This window comes from Dasypus novemcinctus, chromosome 28 (genome assembly GCF_030445035.2).
Source record: "Dasypus novemcinctus isolate mDasNov1 chromosome 28, mDasNov1.1.hap2, whole genome shotgun sequence".
In the NCBI taxonomy this organism is placed as follows: Eukaryota; Metazoa; Chordata; class Mammalia; order Cingulata; family Dasypodidae; genus Dasypus; species Dasypus novemcinctus.
The window spans coordinates 6527008-6543251 of record NC_080700.1 but is presented as its reverse complement, the minus strand read 5'-3'; the positions used below and the strand labels follow the sequence as shown (position 1 = coordinate 6543251).

The 16244-nt window shown below is 44.2% G+C and overlaps 1 long non-coding RNA gene and 1 other non-coding gene across 3 annotated transcripts in view; one reads left to right on the top strand and one right to left on the bottom strand.

The window, feature by feature from the left end:
* LOC131276460 (uncharacterized) overlaps window positions 1–16244 on the bottom strand; it is a 246641-nt gene that overhangs the window by 110212 nt on the left and 120185 nt on the right. The window lies entirely within an intron of this gene.
* On the top strand, window positions 14660–14721 carry LOC111758976 (U7 small nuclear RNA). Its single transcript, XR_002793085.2, has one exon. It is a non-coding gene; the product is annotated as a U7 small nuclear RNA (small nuclear RNA).

Here is a 16244-nt window from a genome sequence, read left to right as displayed (position 1 = left end):
TGCATGCAGAATAAATACTCTAATAAGCCAGAGGCTTACTCTCATGGCCAGACTTTAAATCATATTACCTAGCTGGGGTGGTAAAAACAACATGGTACTGGCCTAAAGACAGACACATAGGCCAATGGAACCAAACTGATGTTTCAGAAACATACCCTCACATGTATGGTCAAGCGATTTTTGACTAGCCTGTCAAACCCACTCAGCTCTGGGAGAACAGCCCATTCTACAAATGGTACGGAGATAACTGAGTATCAATAGCCAAAAGAAGGAAAGAGGATCCCTATCTCACACCTGATCCAAAAATTAACTAAATATGATTCAAACACCTAAATATAAAAGCAAAAACCATAAAGCTTCTAGAAGAAAATGAAGGAAAATATCTGCAAGACCTGCTGATAGGTGTTATTTTGTGTGTGTGTGTGTGTGTGTGTATATATATATATACTTGTTATCATTTATTTTATCCCCCCCCCTTGCATCTTGCTTCCTGTCTGCTCTCTCTGTCCATTCACTGCTTGTCTCCCTTTGTTGCATCATCTTGCTGCACCAGCTCTCTGTGGGTGCCAGCCATCAGCTCTCCACAGGAGCAGGCCAGCTTGCCTTCAGAAGGCGGCCCCAGGACGCGAACTCAAGGCCTCTCATATGGTAGACAGGAGCCCAATCGATTGAGGTACAGCCGCTTCCCTGATCCCTATATATATACTTTTCCTTATTATTTTTTTTTTTTAATGTTACATTCAGAAAATATTCCAATAGCATACTTGGGGTTCCTGGTCAGGTGTGGGTGCTCTCTCTCTGGAAATTAAAGAGACATTGTTTTCTGTGCTGAGCTGGTTCAACGAGGACCCACTTGAATCTCCTACTGGACCTCTCAGGCAGCTGTCCTGCTGCCTTGGGAGAGAGGGAAGTGAGGAAGGGAGAAAGGGGGAATGTCAGATTCCCAAGCATTTTATTTAACTGCAAAGAGGATTCCTTGCTCGAAACTTTGTCTGGTATTTTATTGGTTTGTCTTCTTGTTTTTCCTTCCTCTTTATCCCCCCAAGGCCCTTTTCTCTTTCTTTCTTTTTCCTTACTTGCTCCCTTCATCCCTTTTTTTATTTCTTTCTCTTCTTTTAAACTTTTTTTATATTAGGTTCTGCAGGGAGCACTTCACATTTGCTGTATTTCCTCATCCTCCATTTCCTCTTTTCTGTGTGTATTGATTTTGGCCACCAACATTATCCCCTTTCCTCTACATCTTTCTATCCTCCATCATTTATTGTTTCTCTTACATTACACCTCTCTTTGTTTGGCCCCCTATTTTTCTGACTTTTTATTTCTAATACCTTTGTTCTGGTTTGTCTTATATTGACTCTTTATGTTATTGTTCTTTCTTTTCTCTTTCCCTCTCTCCTGAACACACTAGCCTTTTAATTCACACTATATTCCTCCCCATATTCAGTTTACTGTCTCATATAGGTACTCTACTTTGCTTACTGTTATAACTCTACAGAGCTTACAGGAGTCTAATATGCATTCTCCTAGATCTCACATGATTCCTCTGGTAATATTTACTATAAATACTAGGTGGTGGTTTCTTAAAGGAGACAAGAGTAGGACTAAGATGGCCTACTGATACTTACTGTATATAGAAGTTTTAATTAGCTTTACTGTAAAAATGTGGAAATGTAGAGTGGATAGTAACACATAGCTAGTAACAGCCAGTTCATAAATGGGGATGTGGCTGAAAACGGTAGTCTACTGTAGGTACAGCGGCAGAGACATTCAGCCTGGCTGTGTTGCGAGCGACTAGATGAGCACTCTCTCTAGTCCACACGCTTTTGGGCACACCCAAAAGATGGTGCACCGGCACTGAGCCAAATGTCTCCAGCCCTGCCTCACCCTCCTCCCGTGAGCCCTCCACCTGTCAGCTATGCCCCGTAAGCCAAACCACTATATAAACGCAGCAACTTCCTCAATAAAGCAGATGTGCATCGTGAACCCGTCTCCGGAGTGAGTCTGTCTCCGTCATCCTTACCCCAACGAGCCCCTCGTTCAACAAGTGGTGCCCGAACAGGGACTCGTGGCAGCCGATGCTCCTGCCGTCTATGACTCGGGTAAGTGATCCTTGCCATGGGTAACCTCCCCTCCTCCCCTCGGACTCCGCAGGCTCAAGCCCTGCACAATCTCTTGGCAACTAGGCATATTAAAATATCAGAAAAAGAACTTTACCAGTACTGGGATATGATAGTCCACTTCAATCCCTGGCTCTCGACTGCGTCTCTATGGGACCCTCAGATCTGGGCTAAACTGTTAAAGCATGTGCGCTCTGCAGAGGGTCATGAAAACAAAACATTCCCTCTCAGCCTTATCCCTGCGCTCCTAGCTATTCATGCTTGCCTTACGGGGGCTCCAGAAGACGAACCAGCCCCTATCCCTGATATAATGCCTGCAGACTGCTCCCCAGCAGTGCCGCCTTATACCTTAACCCTCGCACAGTTGTGGGGCTCGACTACATCGCCCGATACTAATGCCCTATACTCTCCTCTATTGGAATTTGTGGGGGCCATCAGCTCAGACACCAATGCTACCAGCCCCCAGCACCACCTGACGCTAAGACGAGGCAGAGCCACCCAATAAGAGACTCGCTACCATACCTGTCTACATATAATAACAGGAGTCAAAAATGCTGTTTGACCTAAAGTAAGGGGGAAATGGAAAGGACAAATGAATTTATATGGCAATGAGTCTCTAAAAAAGAGTCTGGAGGTTGTCAGAAGGATTGCCCTTATGCACACCTGAGCAGAGTCTCAGAGACAGATAAAGTAGATACAACCCCAGGTATTGGTCCTTTTGAGGGCTAAAGAGACCCACAGGTTCTACGGTCATGGCAGGTGGAGTTCACTGCCATGTCGGTTGGCCCTTCTTTGGAGCTGGTGTTTCTGCGTGATGGAGCTGGACTCAGATGTGATCTCTTTTCACAAGCCTTTCATGCTACTTTACTGGAACTGTAGTAGGTGCTGGGCTTTAAGATATATCTAGGGGATCTGAATCTCTGGACTGACAATATGATAGCAGGCCCTGAGCCTCAACAGACTTCAGCTCCTACACTCTGGTTTATTGGACTTACCCACTCAGCTAACATGGAGTTGAAGAATGTCAGCCACCACACCATGGAGCCTAGAGTGCCTACAACTGAAAGCAGGAGGATTGCAGCCAGTATCCATGTGGAATCTAAGGTCCCTCTTGACATTGATGTGGAATGGACACAACCAAGCCAAGGTCCACAGGAAGGAGGAATACAGTAAGGATTAGAGTGGACTTAATGATATTCTATTCATAAACTATTGTGGTTAATAATCGAGAAAATGTGGCATTGGTGTGGAAAAAGTGGCCATGGTGGCTGCTGGGTGCAGGGAATGGGAGGAAGAGATGAGATGTGGAGGCATTTTCGGGACTTGGAGTTGTCCTGAGTGGTGCTGCAGGGACAACTGCCAGACATTGTATGTCCTCCCATGGCCCACTGGATGGAACATGGGAGAGTGTGGGCTATGGTGTGGTCTACAGGCCATGGGGTGCAGCGATGCCCACAGATGTACTCACTAGATGCAATGGATGTGTCATGATGATGGGGGAGAGTGTTACTGTGGGGGGAGTGGTGGGGTGGGGGCAGTGGGGGTGAATGCGGACCTCATATTTTTTTAATGTAATATTTTTAAAAAAATGAATAAATAAAATAAAATAAAATAAAAAGAGACTCGCTACCGAGGAACTTTCCGCTATGGGAGTACCCATGCCAAAGGAACTCTCTGCTGCAAAACTCCCCATGTCAGCCCTTCCCACTGGGCTATGGGCACTCCCTGTGAAACCCAGACTCTCCTACCAGTACTCCCAGCTTTGCCAGCAAGGAGATGCCCATTCTAACACAGGAGCAGAATCATGGCCCCACTTCCATCCTGTTAAAGTAAACCCCACTGCTGCCCACCCGGCACAACGGTATCCCCATGGACAAAAAACAATCACCACTTTACGCCATGTCATGCGAGAGGATGGCCTTAACAGTCAATGTGCACAAATGTTATTAGAAAACCTCAATGTAGACCTTAATTGTGCCACTGATTGGAAAAACCTAGCATGTGCTCTATTACCCACCGGGGATTATATCCAATGGAAAGCACTCTATTATGATGAGGCTGAAATACTGGGAGAAAGTAATGTGGCGGCTGGAGTTAATATTCCCACAGAATCCCTACAAGGAGAGGGCCAATATGCATTGCCTACTGTCCAGGCCACAGGGCCCTCCAATATTTTGATCAATGCCGTTTATGCACTATGAGAGCATTCAAAAAAATAAATCCAAAAGGAAATCCCCTTCAAATGTCTAAACTTGTACAAGGCGCTAATGAAGGCTTTGTTAACTTTTTTGGCCAAGTTAAGGAAGCGGTAGAGGGAAAAGTCACCCATGCCACAGCAGCGGACATGCTAGTAAAGGACCTTTAATGGGAGGGGGCCAAGGGCGAATGCCGTAGAGCCATCGCTCCGTTGTGCAAGGGCACACCGGAAGACTGGGTGCTAGCTTGTCGTGACGTCGGCTCGGTATCCACCAGCATGTTGATGGCCGCCCTAGCCCAGCATCTCAAGGTATCCCCCAAATCAAACTCAGGCAATCATTTCCACTGTCACTCTACTAGACATTTTGCGAGAGAATGCCCGCAAAAACAGTCACAAAAATCCTCTCCTGGCAAGCCAAATCCAATCTGTCCTAGGTGCCACAAGGGGCTCCATTGGAAACGCGACTGTAGGTCTCACACCAACACCTGTGGAGAAACCCTACTGCCTTTAAATGAGAAGCGGGGCACCTCTCAGCCCCACCAGTAAGAGAGGAAACTCCATTAAATCCAGGCATTTATTGGACGGTCCCCATCACCCAAAACAAAGCGTGGTTAACCCTAGATATCAATGGAAAATCCATAGTAGGGCAGCTTGATACAGGGGCGGATATCTCCGTCCTAAGTAGTAAAGATCTACACCCAGAATGGCCCCTACAGATCGGGCCCATTATTCAGGGAATGGATGGCTTAAAAACTTCCCGCCAAGTTTCAAAACCCTTAACTTGGACAGACCCAGATGGTACTGCAGGACAATTCCAACCCTTGGTGTTGACACAACTCCCTAATACCCTATGGGGCAGAGACAAAATGCCTCAGCTCGGAACCGTCCTAACAACTGACCAGTTCCCCCAATCCTAAAGGCCACTGCTCCACCACTAATGACAATCATGAAACCCCTACCAGTCACCCTAAAATGGGATACTAAACAACCCATCTGGGTGGACCAGTGGCCCCTGCCTCGTGAAAAACTCAATCAACTCAAAATCCTTGTCCAACAACAGCTAGACCTCGGGCACCTAGAGCCCACTACCAGCCCCCTTAATACCCCTGTATTTGTTATACAAAAGAAAGCAACAGGCAAATGGCGCTTCCTTCATGACCCACGGGCCATCAACTCTCATATGGAAAAGATAGGCTCACCACAACCGGGTGTCCCTCATCCCTCAGCTATACACAAAAATAGTTATATTTTTATAATAGACATAAAAGATTGTTTCTTTTCCATCCCATTGCATAAAAAAGACCGCCCATATTTCGCCTTCACAGTTCCGGCAATTAACCATGCTCTGCCAGCTGAGCGGTACCAATGGAAAGTCCTCCCCCAAGGCATGAAAAAAGTCCCACAATATGTCAAAATTTCGTAGGCAATGCCACGTTACCATTGCAAACTTACTGCCAAATCATCCACTACATGGATGATATTCTCACAGCACACCCTGATCAGGATCATCTAACAAACTGTTTTAAGGTGTTACTCCATAATCTAAAACAGTTGGGACTGCAAATCACCCCCGAAAAGGTGCAAACTAAATCGCCCTTCAGCTTTCTAGGATATCGTATCAATACGGGCATCAAGCCCTTGTCACCATCTCTAACAATAACACAAAATTACACAGTAAATGAACTGCAGAAAATCTGCGGGGACATAAACTGGATCAGACCACATCTATCCCTATCATCACATAAATTAGCCCCCCTCTTTTCCCTTTTAGAGGGAGACCCCAATCCCACGAGTTGTCGTGTCTTCACTTCTGAAGCTGAAGACGTCATAAAATATATCAATTCCCAAATGCAAAACACAGAACTGGCCAAATTTAATCCTCATAAACCTCTCCTTGCCATAGTATTAGCAACCCAAGGACCACCCACTGGAGTTCTATGTCAAAATGAGCCCCTATACTGGGTGCACCTCTCCTTCAATAGTCTCAGCAAAATCACACCCCAGTTAACGCACAAGTAGGCCTTTTGCCTACTGGGGAGAAAATTACGATACACAGCAAAAAGCATCTACGGCCAGGAGCCAGACAAACTAATCTTACCTCTTACAGGACAGCATATCACCCACCTCCTCCAAACCAACCTCGAAATACAAACGCTTGTAGCAGGATTTCCTGGGCAAATAGATAATCATCGGCCTGCTCACAAACTTCTCTCCACCCTCTAGCAATTGCCGTGCAGTTTCCAAGAGAACGCTTACCCGCCGTCCAAACCACTCCCAAATGAAACCCCTGTCTTTACGGACGCCAATAAGTCATTCCATGTAGTACTCATAAAACAACAAAAACAAATGGATCGGATTATAAAATGCCCCCATGATGGCTCAGTATAGTTCGGAGAACTATATGCACTCTTCCTCTCTTCCTTGTGCTATATCATTGTCAGAATACCCCTATAAATATCTTCTCCAGCAGTGCATACGCAGCACAAACCCTACATAGCCTTCCACATGCAGTCTGCCGCTTAAGAAAAACCCAACTAGATGACCTGTTAACCCAAACCAAGGGTATCCTTGAAAATAGAGCACAGCCATGGTACATACAACATATTAGAGCACATACTGGTTTGCCTGGCCCTCTAGCACGAGGGAACCAGCAAGCAGACGAATCCATTGATTAATACTCACTGCACCTGCTATTGATCAAGCACTCACTTTACATGCCAAATTCCATATGTCTGCACATGCCCTCAAGCGGCTGTTTCATTCACTCTCTCACCAACAATGCAAACATCTAACTCGCGCCTGCGCACAGTGTGTCCCCTGTTACCACCAGGACCACTTCAACCCCAAGGAGTCAACCCAAGGGGGTTACATCATAACAGCTTATGGCAAATGGACGTCACCCACATCCCCTCTTTTGGGACACTGAAATATGTCCATGTAATTATTGACACATATTCCGGATTTGTGTTTGCCACCGCTCTCTCTCATGAGCGTACCCGTCATGCTACTTCCGCCTTGCTGCAGGCCATTCTACAAATGGGGGCGCCATGGGCCTTAAAAACAGACAACAGACCCTGTTATACCTCCCAATCCTTCCAATCCTTCTGTTCTGAATGGTGGGTCAAACATCTACAGGCATCCCACACAACCCACACGGTCAAGCCATCGTTGAACGCGTCCATGCCACCCTGAAACAACATATAATAAAACAAAAGGGGAAGGACCCTAGGGATATACTCAAAAACATCATAACAAAAGCCCTAATTACACTAAATTACTTTTCTTTCAATTCTGAAGGTCTCTCTCCAGCCAACAAGCACTGGGGAGGACTCCGCTCTATACCCACACCAATGCCTTTGGTGCGCTGGAAAGACCCCCTGACACAACAATGGAATGGGCCTCATCCCCTACTAGGACAGGGATGAGGGTCTGCTTGTGTCCTTCCAGAAAACGCAGACCAGCCCATCTGGGTCCCCAGCAGATTGATACAGCTCGCCATGCCCACCGAAAAACGAGATGGCTGATCCTCTGCCGCCGAAGATGACCCCCCAGACAGTCACTCAACTCGCAGGCGACATAAATAACCTGTCCCTGGAAGAAAGGCGAGAAGAAGGTGGCCCTGTGAGAGACGACGCCATCAACACCGTACTCCTGCCCATCCCACGTGTCGCATCACGCGGGGAAACATCAAATCATTATGCACAGAAACCCAACGTATGGCACCTGCCCCTGCAACACCCGAAACCCTCTTCCTCCTCATTTGCTCGATCCTCACAGCAAACTCCGCTCGCAGACAGCTGCTCTGAACCACAGTACAACATCCGCCTCTTCTTACGCCCGTGGACACAGACGCTCCACAGTTCCTCAACCTCACCCAACTATTAACATCCCAAATCTTATCGATTAACAACACCTGAGCCTCCGGAGTAGACACCTCTTTACTAGCTGCAATGCTAGAGCACGTACAGTCCCTCCTATCATCTTCCAACCTTCTGCTATGGCTTACAATAGGAATCTTAATTGTTGTCGTATGTATTGTCTATTGATGTATCAACAAAAGCCTTCAAGCTTTATCCCAAAAAACTGAAGAAAGGAAATTAGTATAGTAGGCTCTTGTTACTAACAGAGGGGGAGATGCAGGTAGAGCGGCAGAGACATTCAGCCTGGCTGTGTTGGGAGCAACTAGATGAGCACTCTTTCTAGTCCACGCGCTTTTGGGCACACCCAAAAGATGGCGCACCGGCACTGAGCCAAATGTCTCCAGCCCCACCTCACCCTCCTCCCGTGAGCCCTCCACCTGTCAGCTATGCCCTGTAAGCCAAACCGCTATATAAACGCTGCAACTTCCTCAAGAAAGCAGACGTGCATCATGAACCCATCTCCGGAGTGAGTCTGTCTCCGTCGTCCTTACCCCAACGAGCCCCTCGTTCAACAGTCCACATTTGTAAATGCCTAAAGAATAACCTAGGAACTGAATAGCACAGAAAACCAAGAGGTAGATGAGAATTGTGGTTGATGGTACAGATTCAAGTGTCCTTTGTCAGAAGAGCAAATGTACATCACTATTTGATCATATACAATACGGTGGGAGAGGACAAACATGGGAAAAGCACAACTGGAGCGGCAGATGGACTGTGATTAGCAGTAATAATGTGGTATTCTTGCATTTATGCCAAAGATGTTCTGTGTAGGTAATGGTGCAGTATGGAAAATATGTGCCATATTTACACTATGGATGGTAACAACTGGATGATATCATTATATAATCTGTAACCAATATTCCACCACAGTGTGGTATGCTGATAGAGGGATTTGTTTGGGAATTCTGCACATGTGCACAATTATTTTCTAAATTTACAACTTCTGTCATAAAAACACATTAAAAAATAATAATAGGGTGGGTTGGGGGAAAACCTACCAAATATAAGAAAAGGATTATAATTAGTAAAATTTCCTCGATATTCTTTCATAATCTATAAAAAATGTCTCACGATAATGAAAGGTATTGATGGAGGGCCGATACATGGGATCCCATACATATGTCATGCATGTTTGCTTTGTAGGTTCACAGTTTTTATTATACACTTATTGTTTATGTATGTTTATACATAAATGAGATAAAGATAACAAAATAAGGTTGTTGGGGGAAAAATGCTTTGGTTAGTAGAAATATTTTGATGTTGCCCTTTAATCATTACTGGAAAATGTTTAACAAGAAAGCAAGGTATTGGTGGTAGGGTGAGGTATAAGAGTCCTGTATGATGTTATATATGTTTCCTTTGTAAGCTCAAAACTATTAATATAAACTTATTGTTTACATATGTTTCCGTATGAGTGATATACTTCAATAAATTTTTTAAAAATTAAGGAAAAAAACACCATTTCCATTAATTCCAACACCTACTCTCCAGTTCACTGGCCATATAGGATTGAAGCCACCCCTCAATTAGAGGTCGAGTGGTCATCACCCATTCCAGAATCTTCAGGATTGGGGAATAAAATATGGAATTGAGGGGACTTAACTGGTATTCTACTACAGACATACTGGTATTCAAGCAATGGAAGAAATTATATCATTGATGTGGAAACACTGGCCACTAGAGGAGCAGAAGGCAGGGAGAGGGAAAAGGAGGTGTAAAATATGGGGTCATTGTTGGGACATGAAATAGTCCTGAATCACATTGCAACAACACATATAGGACATTAATTCCCTGCCATAACCTACAGAATTGAGTGGGAGAGAGTGTAAACTAAATGTAAACTGTAAACCATGCTTAGTGGCAATGCTCCAAATGTGTTCATCAACTGCAGTGAATTTACCATACTAATGAAAGAAGTTGTTAAATGTGGAGAAGGGTGGGAGGTGTGGAGAGTGGGGCATTTGGGTACCCCTTATATTTCTGTATAAAATTTTGTGTAATCTATCTTCTAAAAAAATAAAAAATATATTTTAAAAAAAACTATTCTATTCACTACAGCACCTAAAAAAAAAACAAACCTGAGAATAAATTTAAACGAAGAGATGAATGACCTGTACAATGAAAACCACAAAACACTACTGAAAAGAAATTAAAGAAGACCTAATAAATGGCAAAATATTACCTAAAGTGATCTATGGATTAAATGCAATACTTCTCAAAATCTCTACGGTCTTTTTTTTTTGGAGAAATGGAAAGAGTTGATCCTCAAATTCATATGGAATAGCAAGAGGTCCCAACTAGCAAAATCAATCTTTCAGAAGTCTCACAACTAAATAACAACCACATGCAACCAGGATATCAAGCCATATCATACAACCAAGCCAAGGTCCACAGGAAGGAGGAATACAGTAAGGATTAGAGTGGACTTAATGATATTTTATTCATGAACTACTGTGGTTAATAATCGAGAAAATGTGGCATTGGTGTGGAAAAAGTGGCCATGGTGGCTACTGGGTGCGGGGAATGGGAGGAAGAGATGAGATGTGGAGGCATTTTCGGGACTTGGAGATGTCCTGAGTGGTGCTGCAGGGACAATTGCCGGACATTGTAAGTCCTCTCATGGCCCACTGGATGGAACGTGGGAGAGCGTGGGCTATGGTGTGGACCACAGGCCATGGGGTGCAGTGATGCCAAGAGATGTACTCACCAGATGCAATGGATGTGTCATGATGATGGGGGAGAGTGTTACTGTGGGGGGAGTGGTGGGGTGGGGGAGGTGGGGGGGTGAATGGGGACCTCATATTTTTTTAAGGTAATATTTTGAAAAATGAATTAAAAAAAAAAAAAAACTAGAAAAATCTGGTCTGTTCTCCAGGGGAAAAAAAACAATCAGCAGATACAGCCCCAAAGGAACCACAGAAAGAATGATGAGACAAAGCAGTTATTAAGTGTCTGCTCAATGAGAAAGGTAAATACTCTCCTTGGAGTGAAAGAAAAGATAGTTCAAAACAAAGAAACAAACAACAAAAAGATGTAAGAGGGAAACTTTAGACCTACATATAAAACATCTAAACTCAGGGACAAACCAGCAAGATGGTGGCCAGAGGAAGGAGTTCCGAGAGTCAGTTCATGCTACAGGACAGTTAGCAACCACACTGAGCTATCTACTAAAGCACCTGTTTGGGGGCTCCAGGAGACCAGAAGAGCATCCTCCAACATCCCTGAAAGCATGGAAGGAAGACACTGCGCATCTGCAGAGAAGATTTATAAGTAGAACACTCCACACCCCAGAGGCTGGTGCCCATCTTCCAAAGGCAGCACAAGACATCTCAGAGCTATTCCTCAGCTGCAATCAGAAGTTCCACTTCCCAAAAATGGCAGAGGAAGAGAAGACTGGGCACCAGCTTCAGATATTGATTAGTAAAGTAAATTACGTAGTCTAAAGTATAATGTTTAGAATGGCTAAAATTTGAACCTATCCAAGTCAGAAAGAGGCTGTGTTGTAGGCAGCACATCTCAGCCTAGCAAAATGGCTCGGCTTGCACCGAGATGGCCTCCAGCCTGAAAGCTGCTTCTTCCCCCAGCAACAAGAGCGAGCGAGCAACCTATACACTCCATCCCCTTTGCCCAGCCAATCAGCACATGCCACACTCCCCTCAACCCCCACCCTAGCCCTTATAAGCTGTTGCACTTCCCTAATAAATCAGACCTGCGCCACCAGCCTGTGTCTCCAGAGCGGTTACTGTGTGTTATTGGGTTACAGTGTGTTATTGTGCTCTGTTGATCCTTACCTCGGGAGGCCCCCAGGCCGCTCCTCAGCGCACACTGGCCACAAGGCTGGTAACCACTATTTTAACTCTGCCCCTGGCACAAGGAGAAAATTCCAGTGATGTAAGGACAGCCTTCTTTCCATCCTTATCAGATTGTAGCTCTAGGCTAAGCCCCAGCCCCACCTCCAGCAGGGAGGAGGCTGTGGGGCCCTGCACCAGCCTCTCCAGGAAAATAAAGACCATGCCTCAGAGGACTACAATCATTCTACTCTGAATGCTTCAGGGGCTATTCTGGAATTGGAAGCTCCATTTCCCAAAAAAACAGGGAAGGAAGGGATGGTTGGCCACCAACTGCAGCTAGTGATTAGTAAATATGGCTGGCTGAAATAGAACCCTAAGAACAGGTAAAGTTTGAACCTGTCCAAGTCAGAAAGAGGCCAGTGGACACCATTTTGATTTTGCCCCCAGCATGAGGGGAAGCTGGGCTGGCTGAAAATCATAGTGAACGTAGGGACTGGCTTCTTATACCAAGATCAGCCTGCAGCCCTAGCCTAGGCATCAGCCCCACCTCTACCAGGGAGGAAGCTGGCGGGCCCTGCACCAGCCTCTCTGGAGAACTGCAGGAACATTCGGCTGGCAGACTGAATACTGGGAAGGCTACCAGGGCAACTGTGGTCATTTTGCACATGTACAGCACAGCATGTTGCCCACACCTGCAGCTCTATCCCTGCCAATGCAGGGGAGGGGACTTTAAGCTTCCTCAGTCTCTCTAGGTGACTACAGTCTAGGTCTGCGCACCCTGGATCATTCCACACAGCTGTGGCACTATCCATACCCTGCAAAGGAGAAAGAAGGGAGGAGGTTCATCAGTTCTTGGGAAACAAGGGCAGCTTTGACTCTCCACTGCGTTCAACACCAGTTATACCCTTGGCTCCCACTACACAACTGGCAAGGGAGAAAGGGCAAAAAAACCCTAAACTAAAGAGAGAAACTGCACCCAGAATAAATATATCTAGTAAGCCAGATGGCAAGATACCAACAAAAACTGCAATCCATACAAAGAAACAGGAAGATATCACCCAGGTAAAGGAACAAGGTAAGCCTCCTGATGACATAAAGGAGTTGAGACAACTAATCATAGATGTTCAAACAAATCACCTTAACAAATTCAACAAGATGACTAAAGAGATTAGGTATATTAAGACAACACTGATGCTCCTTGCCTGCGATACTTGAACCCCCCTATGGTACAAAACTACTTCAAAAATGAAGCCTAATATATCCATTGCCTTGCCAATGGGCCCTACTTTGGAATTTGTGTTCCTGAGTCTAATGGATTGGGACTCAGATGTGACCTTTCTACACATGCCTCTTATGTCACTTTTACTGAACTTGTGGTTGGCTGGAGTTGGTATATACCAAGGAACTTAAATCTCTGGACTGGGCATGTGCCAGCCTAGCCCTGAGCGTCAGCAGAGCTGCAAATCCTACTCTCCGGGTTGTTTAACTTACTACACAGGTCAGCTAGGAGATAAAGATGGTCAACCACCACACCAGGGAGCTGAGAGTGCCTATAACACCAAGCAGGAGAATCGCATCCATCAACCATGTGGGCTCTAAGCTCCTTCTCGATATAGAGGTGGAGTGGACATCACCAAACCAGGGTCCACAGCATGGAGGAATAAAATACAGATTACAGTGAATTTACAGGCATTCCACTATAGAATTACTGTGACTACTAATGGTCGAAACTGGAGCATTGATCTGGAGAAAGTGGCCATGGTAGTTGCTGAGGGTAGGAAGAGGGAAGAGAAGATGAGATGTGGGGGCATTTTCGGGATTTGGAATTATCCTAAATGATATTGCAGGGACAGATGCTGGACATTATATATCTTACCATAACCCACTGAATGGCCTGGGGAGAATGTTAACTACAATGTAAACTATTATCTATGTGGTGCAGCAGTCCTCCAAAATGTATTCACCAAAAGCAATGAATGTGCGACAGTCGATATATGTGGGAACCTCATATTTTTTAAGGTAACATTTTTTGTGATCTATGTATCTTTTAAAAAGAGAAGACAACTTAATAAAAAATTTAAAAAAGATGGCACTGGAAGAGCACAAATTTCAAAGTACATACAGAAAAACTGGAGATCTTATGGGAATTAAAGGTGCAATAAATGAAATTTTAAAAATACTGGAGTCATATAACAGATTTGAGGAGGCAGAAAAAAGGACTGGTGAGCTGGAAGAAATAGCTTCTGAAAGCAAAAGAAAGAACAGTGGAAGAAAGAATGGAAAAAATTGAACAAGGTCTCAGGGAACTAAATGACAACAAAAGATGTGCAAACATATGTGTAAAAGGTGTCCAAGAAGGAGAAAAGGGGAAAAGGGTAATAGGAATGTTTTAAGAAATAACGGTAGAAAATTTCACAACCCTATTAAAGGACATGGATATCCATATCCAAGAAGCACAATGCACTCCCTTATGTATAATTTCAAAGAGCACAACCCCGAGACATATTAATTATAAGGTCAAATACCAAAGACAAAGAGAGAATTCTGAGTAGCAAGAGAGAACAAATGCATAGCATATAAGGGATATCCAATAAGATTAAGTACAGAGTTCCCATGGAGGCAAGAGAGAGTGGTGAGTGTTACAGGTCTTTGAGAATTTGTTTAGTAGGTCTTCTGGCTCTTGCTGGAAGACCCTTACTTTCCCCATATTTTTTTTTTCTTTCCATCCCCTGCCCTGCTGTAATTGCTGTCTGTGTCCATTTGCTGTGTGATCTTCTTTATCAATTTCTCTTTTTTGTATTCTCTTCTCATCTTTGTCCTTTAAGATTCACCGGGATTCCATCCTGGGGAACTCTAATCTGGAGAGAGGTTCCCTGTCAATTCTACTACCTCAGTTCCTGGTCTCTTGCTGTGCTTCTCCTTGACTCTTCCCTTGTCTCTTTTTTAATGCATCATCATCTTGCTGCATGACTCACACAGGTGCTGACTCACTGTGTGGGCACTCAGCTCAACATGCAGGCACTGGCTCGCCATACGGGCACTCGTGTGGGCATTCAGAATGCCACCCAGGCACTCACGTGTGCACTTGGCTCACCAAGTGGGGACTCAGTTTGCCATGTGGACAGTCAGCTCACCATGAGGGCACTCGGCTCACCTTCTGGGCACTTGGCTCAGTGCAGACATTTGGCTTGCAGACAATGCCTTGCCATACAGGCACACTTTCTCTTCTTTTTCACCAGGAGACACTAGGGACCAAACCTGGGACTTCCCCTATGATAGGCAGAGACCCTACCACATGAGTCACATGTGCTTCCCACATTCCCCATATTTAACAATAAAAGTTAAGTTTGCCTTAGTAAACTGGGTATTCTTAAAAAACATAAAAAGAAGACAACATTGGTATGATATATTTAAGATACTGTGAAGGAAAAATTTCCGGTTAAGAATCTTATACCCAGTAAGATTGTCTTTCAAAATTGAGGGTTAGTTTAGAATATTCACAGATAAATAGAAATTGACAGAGTTTATAACCAAGAGACCAGCTTTGCAGGAAATATTAAAGGGTATGTTACAGCCTGAAAAGAAAAATCAGGAGAGTCTAGAAATATAGAGTATGTAAGAAAAAGTAAACAAAAGTGTCAAGAGTGGTAAAATAAAATGACAGATGAAACACCAATATTTAAGAATCAACCTAACATTGAAAATCACTTGTATTCAGAAAACTACAACTCATTGTTAAAAGAAATTTAAAAAGATGTAAATAATTGGAAGAACACGCCATGCTCACATATTAGAAGACTAAATATCATTAAGATGTAAATTCTACTCAAATTGATATACAGATTCTATGCAATTCTGATAGAACTTCCAACAGCATTTTAAAAATAATTGGAAAGCATGATTATCACATTTATTTGGAAGGTTAAGGGGTCCTGAATACCAGGAAAACCTTAAAGAAGAAAACTGAAGTTGGAGGACTCTCACGTCTGGACTTTAAATCGTATTACCAAGGTATACTGGTGAAAACACCATGGTACTGAAATAAAGACAGATACATAGACCAATGGAAATGAAGTGATGGTTTCACAAACCATTGGTTTTTATTTTATTAACACATTTCTTTTTATTAAAGTTAATAGATGACACAGAATGTTACATTAAAAAAACATAAGAGGTGCCCATATAACCTAGTCCCCAACTCCCACCTCCATCATTTTTG